Consider the following 6,932-nt stretch of genomic DNA (forward strand, 5'->3'; position numbering starts at 1 on the left):
AAAAAAAAAAAAAAAAAAAAAAAAAAAAAAAAAAGAAAAAATTCTAATGGTGAGACATGAATACACCTGGTGACAGGAGGGACATGGCTTTCTTTGGTACAAGGTAACCCAGAGGCTTCAGGGACAACAACCTGGAGAAAGTTAGGGTGGTCAGCACATCATCCCTTATTTATCTAGTTGGTATTTAGACAGGTCAGGTGACTTTCTCAAGGCAGCTGGTTAGTAAGCACAAGAGAGACCTAGACTCATGGCCAAGTCTGTTTTATTATCTACACCATTAGGATTTGAAATCCAAAAGGAGTTGATATTTAAGGACGATGTTTGGGGCATCTGTTAAATGCCAATCCACTTTAGTATGTGCATTGGAAAGGGTAGTTAATAGTAGATAGCAAACACTTCATGGTAGGTTTTCACTGGAAGCTGGCCAAAGCCAATGGGGTTTACCCTTATTGCTCAAGTCATAAGCCATGATGACACACTGGAACCTCCTTTCCTTTTCCAAATAGCTGTGCCTTGCAGTTATAAATGGTGTTAGCATGTGGTATAGTTAAAGTAAAGTCCTGAAGTTAATAGTTTAGCTTTCTAGAGATTCTTAAAGCACTTTCATTATTATTTAACTTGAATAGTGTAATGTGTAAGAATCTGGTCTCTGCCCCTGGGGCCTACCCACTGAATAACCAGTTTCTCATTTCACTGAGTAGCACTTGTCTAACTTACAACTGGTGTGTGATTGGGACTTTATGTGGAAGGTATTATTCAGTTGTTCTGTTTTGTTTCTGGTAAATTATCAAAACAAAATGCAGCATTTCTTGACCTTAAAGGAGATTATATGGAATTGTGTTTATAATAAATCCAATGTATCGTTTTATTAATATTCTTAATGAATTTTTTCAAATTACAGTTAGGAGAGGACTGAGGAAGAAAATTTGTATTTGGATTTCTACATATTCTAACTAAAATGGGTTTAAAATACCTTTCTCTGGCCAGTATATCTTTCTTTTTTTTGAGGTTTTGAGTTGCTGGGGTTTGAACCTAGGGCTTTATTCCTGCAGGGCAAATGCTCTATCACTGAGCCACATTGCCAGCCTCTTACATCTTTCCTAGGTAAAACAAAAAGTGCAGTTGTATCCTAGCTGTTGATTTAGTCTGCCAGATGGGTTTTACAAAGAAAAAGTCTAAAACCTAAACTAGTTTGTGTTTTGTTTCAATCTTAAACCAAAATAAAACAGTCATGTGATAGTAACCGATCTCTGGGGACATCTGACCAGTGTGGTCTATAGTGATGCAGCTAGTGTGGCCTATGGATCATACTGTAGTCATTTAAATATGACGTGGCTTACCTCAGAGAAATGATCATGAGGCTTGATCATTACCTGTTGATGTTTCCATTGTGAGCTTGGAAAATTTTGCTTTAAACCTAATGTAAATAAAGAGATGTCAGGAATGGGAGAATGGGAGAACGTTCTTGATTTTTTCCCCTTAACAAACACATTCAATTTTGGATGAAGAACATAATGTTTGAGCAAATGAATGCTGATGAATATCATGAAGCAAATGAATATTGATGATGCTTCTATTTATAAACTTGATGGTTTTTGACTGGAGAACTTGGCTTTAAGTATGGATTATCTTTTGGTTCACATTTTTTAGCAAAAGTGCCTAATTATTCTTATTTAGTTATAAATTATGAATAGTAATTGTTTTTGAATATTTTAAAGAGAGTTGATAATACGGGTTGAGGATCCTTAATCATGAAATCCAAAATTTGAAACTTTTTGAGCACTTACATAACGTCATAGGTGAAAAGTTCCACAGGACAAACCTTTGTTTCATGCTCAAAATTACTAAAAACATTGCATAAAATTTCCTTCAGAGTATGTGTACAAGGTGTATAAGAAGCAAATGAATTTCAGTGTTTGAACTTGGGTCATGTCTCCATGATAGCTCATTATGTATGTGCAAAGATTCCAAAACCTGAAAAAATTTGAAATGCAAAATACTCCTAGTTCCTGTCACTTTGGAAAGAGATATTCAACCTCTGTAAGTTTTCACTTACAAGAATGAACTAATTTTCATTTTTGAACAGTTCTGTCAATAGTTCATTTATTTCTGCTTTTGAAATCATGTGGCCTTTTTCTTTTTAAGATAAAAAGTCAGATTTTTTTTTTTTAATGGTACTAGGGATTGAATCCAGTTGCATTGTACCACTGAGCCACATCCCTTCTCTCCTTTTTTTTTTTTTTTTAAATTTTGAGACAGGGTCCCCCTAAGTTGCTGATCCTGGCCTTGAATTTGTGATCCTACCTCAGCCTCCCAAGTTCCTGGGGTTTTAGGTGTGTGCCACTTTGCCTGGCTAAAAAACTAAAAATTTTAAAAGAATTTACTGTAAGATCTCATATGAGGATGAATAGGTGATCAGGGGAAATAGTGTCAGTACCTATGTTGGCACAAACAGGGAGGAGAGGTCAATATTTAATGTTGACTCATTCTGATGTTTCTACCTTCCTTTGAGAAGTTCTTCTAAATCACTTTGCTTCCTCCGTGTTTTTTGTCATCTGTAATTTATGAGTAAGTAGCAGAAATGTGTGTCTGTGGGAAAGTGATGCAAGGTTGCACCCCTTTGAGTGTAATATTTAAGCGACTGAGTTACAAGCAGTTCACTATATAAAAACAAAGCCATAGGCATTGTATGTATGTGTATCTTGTAGATGACAGACTTAAAGGTGACTGATGAAGTTGGAAATGATGAATGGCACAGGATACACAGAGATGCTGTCCTTAGGAATTTGGTAAACTAAGTAGTACTAAAAAATTATTTGCTACCTTAAAAATACAGGTTGAACATCCCTAATCAGAAACTCTAAAGTCAGAAATGTTCTAAATCTCAAAGATTTTTGGAGCACTTCAGATTTTTTGGATTAGGGATGCTCAACCCATAAGTCTATGCAAATATTCCAAAATCTGAAAAATTCCTAAATCTGTAACACTTCTGGTCCCAAGCTGTTTGGACAAGGGATATTCAAACCATAATATTTTATTGGTCTGTAAATAAGTATAATGTAAAACAGCCTGCTGGGGTATTTCATTGTATACTTGGAATGGGATATACAAGTTGTCTTTCTAAATGTTGTCCTTGCTACTCAGAGTTTCTACAGTTGCACATGAGCTTCTGTGAGTCTTGCCAGAAACTTCCACTGTGGTTCTTAGGCTTCCCTCTGGCTTCAGTTTGTCACGGCATTGTTTTAGTCCCCACTGCAGCACTTAGAGGGGCCCCTTTTCTTGTTGGTTCTGTTCCTCTGTTGTCTGTACATGTAGGGCACTAATGGGTCCCCCAAGGGCCTGGCTGACTTGAGTAACTTGCCTTGTATTTTTTCCTCCCTCACTAATGTCACTGTACATGGAATAAAAAAATATTTACAGTTCTCTCATTTAGAACTGATGAGAGTTTGCTCCAAGCTCTATCATGTATTCTATCTCACGAGTGCTTCGGTCCTCTGATTCAATTGTTTGGGAGAGGAAGTGAATTAGCACAAGTGGAATATTTTCCAGGATGAAATTTTATCATTTCCAGCTTTTCCTCCCTACTCCTCTTTTGGCTCAAAGAGATAAGAATGCTTGGCAAATATAGCAGTGGATGGGGAAATTGAAAGCTGGTGGCTGTGTAGAAGCATAAAGTCCCTTGGTTTTATTCAGTATGATTTGAGCACTGAATAAGCATGTCCTGTTGTAAGAATATTCCTAATTAATATGAATCATTCTTTAATGGCCTCATTTGAAAAAGCAGCATTCTCTTTATGTAGATAATTTGTGTGTGTGTATGCAGGTATGTGTGTGATTCTAGGTATTGAACCCAGCAGTGCTTTACCACTCAGCTACATCCCATCCCTTTTTATTTTTATTTTGAGACAGAAGCTGGCTTCACACAGGCTGGCTTCAAACTTGCAATCCTATTGCCTCAGCCTCCTAAGTTGCTGGAATTATAGATGTGAGTCACTGGGCCTGGCTCAAATGCAGATAACTGAAAAACAAAAAACAAAAAACTTATCTACATTAGAAGTTATAACCCGGAAAAAAGAAGCAAATAAAAAAATGAATGGCCTGATCACTTTTTACCCACATCCTTCTCCAGAGCATGTCTAGGGCTAATTTACCATATTAAGCTCTAGTTCTTATTTTCTGTATCCCTTAACCATTTGGATTAGACCACTGACTGTTTTAGTTAACTTTTGCAATGCTGGGACCAACATATCTGAAAAGTTTATTTGGGCCTCATGGTCTCAGAGCTCTCAATCTATAGATTGGCTGACTACATTGCTCTGAGCCCAAAATAAGGCAGCATACATGGGGGAAGGAAGGACTCAGCAGAGGAAAGCCACCCTACCTACCTACAGTTACCACCCAGTCAGTCCTTTCAAACTAGGATGAACTGATTATGTTTCATTGCTCATGATCTGATCATTTACCTCTGAATATTCCTGCATTAACAGGAGCTTTTGGGGGACACCTCATACCCAGACCTATAACATTGTTTGTATTTTTTTATAATTGGCTTATGCATGTAATTCTTGACTCTGCCTATGGATCATTTGTTTACAGTAGGGAGAGAACATGACTTTTTGTTTCTCCTGTGTTGGTGGGATTATGCTGAGTGTACAGTAAGCCTTGTGCATTTATAAAGGTACATATACAGAATTAGAATAGTCAATACAGGACTTTGGACCTGTCTTAGCCCATTTTCTGCTGTTCTAATAGAATGCTACAGACTCAATTATTTATAAACAAAAATTCGTTTGGCTCATATGGTTCTGGAGGTTGGGAAAACGCAGAGCATGGTGCTAGAATTTGCAGAGGGCTCTGTGCCTTGTTTTCCCATGGTGAAGAATGAAAGGGCGGAGCAAGCCAGCAAAAGAAAGCTAGAGAGCCAGTTCCACTGTTATGACGACCCACTCTTGGGGTAACTAACCCACTCCCACATTCATGACATCTGTCTTTTGACCCCACACCCACATACTGTTGCACTGGGGATCAAGTCTCAACACACGAGTTTTGGAGGGGACATTCATACCACAGTAGGACCCAGATCCTTGACTCCACAACACACTATTACCTTGGAAAAGTCACTCGACTTATGTGGTATTGAGCTTTCTTATCTGTAAAATGGGGATTACCATCATCCCTACCTCCTTATCGTCTCTCTGCCTCCTAAAGATGTGTGGATGTATATAAGAGTATATACAGTGCTTGTCACTGTGTGGATGTATATAAGAGTATATACAGTGCTTGTCACAGTACTAGGCACACAGTAGTTGCTTAAGAGAAGGTGGCTATTTAACAAGACAGAAAGAGGGAGAGGGAGGGGGGAGAGAGAGAGAGAGAGAGAGAGAGAGAGAGAGAGAGAGAGAATGAGACTATGCAAACTGTTTTTTGGTCTGTGTACCTTTGTCTTACCTCTGCTCTCTTCCTTCCTCATTAACATACCTAGGTTCTAGCCTGGGCCCTTTGGAGTGAATGGGGTGGGGCTCCTTTCAACAATGTCCTTCTCCTTTTTTTCTCTATTTCTCTCTCCCTCTTTGGTTCAGTCTGTCTGGTGGGCTCATTCTGCCTAGTTTAATGTTGTTTACCTTATCCATTTTTCTATGTGTACCTGCCCCATGCTGGCTGGCTTGGACCCAAGACTCAGTTTGTGTTGGGCTCCCTCAGTGAGTTCTCATGATAAAGTGCTAGTAGGTTCTTAGAGTTCCTAAGAAACACATTAACTAGAAATTTACCTATGCATTTAAAAGTCTGCAACTAGAAGTGAAGTAAAATAATGGCCTTTTCCAAAGTCCATTGGGACAGCATGGGAAAGGGGAGGGAGACATTTCATTAGGAGTATCTGTTAAGATGAAAAGAGGTGTTTTCAAAGAGGCAAAGACAACTTAAAGCTGTACTACAGCCTGAAGCTGGTTGTTCTGTAAGAGGACTGCTTGGAAATGCTTTAAGGGATGATCATCCTTGTATGTCTGAGAACCTGAGACAGTGTGTCACCATGTCATTCATGTTTTACTATGCTGTGATTAAGTTCTCAAACGATACATTGGATTTATTATAAACACAATTCCATATAATCTCCTTTAAGGTCAAGAAATGCTGCATTTTGTTTTGATAATTTACCAGAAACAAAACAGAACAACTGAATAATACCTTCCACATAAAGTCCCAATCACACACCAGTTGTAAGTTAGACAAGTGCTACTCAGTGAAATGAGAAACTGGTTATTCAGTGGGTAGGCCCCAGGGGCAGAGACCAGATTCTTACACATTACACTATTCAAGTTAAATAATAATGAAAGTGCTTTAAGAATCTCTAGAAAGCTAAACTATTAACTTCAGGACTTTACTTTAACTATACCACATGCTAACACCATTTATAACTGCAAGGCACAGCTATTTGGAAAAGGAAAGGAGGTTCCAGTGTGTCATCATGGCTTATGACTTGAGCAATAAGGGTAAACCCCATTGGCTTTGGCCAGCTTCCAGTGAAAACCTACCATGAAGTGTTTGCTATCTACTATTAACTACCCTTTCCAATGCACATACTAAAGTGGATTGGCATTTAACAGATGCCCCAAACATCGTCCTTAAATATCAACTCCTTTTGGATTTCAAATCCTAATGGTGTAGATAATAAAACAGACTTGGCCATGAGTCTAGGTCTCTCTTGTGCTTACTAACCAGCTGCCTTGAGAAAGTCACCTGACCTGTCTAAATACCAACTAGATAAATAAGGGATGATGTGCTGACCACCCTAACTTTCTCCAGGTTGTTGTCCCTGAAGCCTCTGGGTTACCTTGTACCAAAGAAAGCCATGTCCCTCCTGTCACCAGGTGTATTCATGTCTCACCATTAGAATTTTTTCTTTTTTTTTTTTTTTTTTTTTTTTTTTTTTTTTT

General features: G+C 38.2%; 1 protein-coding gene across 1 annotated transcript in view; it reads left to right on the plus strand.

Moving 5' to 3' along the window:
* The window catches only part of LOC107154852 (death-associated protein kinase 1), a 169,468-nt gene that overhangs the window by 6,631 nt on the left and 155,905 nt on the right, over window positions 1-6,932 (plus strand).

Source organism: Marmota marmota, unplaced genomic scaffold (assembly GCF_001458135.2).
Source record: "Marmota marmota marmota unplaced genomic scaffold, marMar, whole genome shotgun sequence".
In the NCBI taxonomy this organism is placed as follows: Eukaryota; Metazoa; Chordata; class Mammalia; order Rodentia; family Sciuridae; genus Marmota; species Marmota marmota.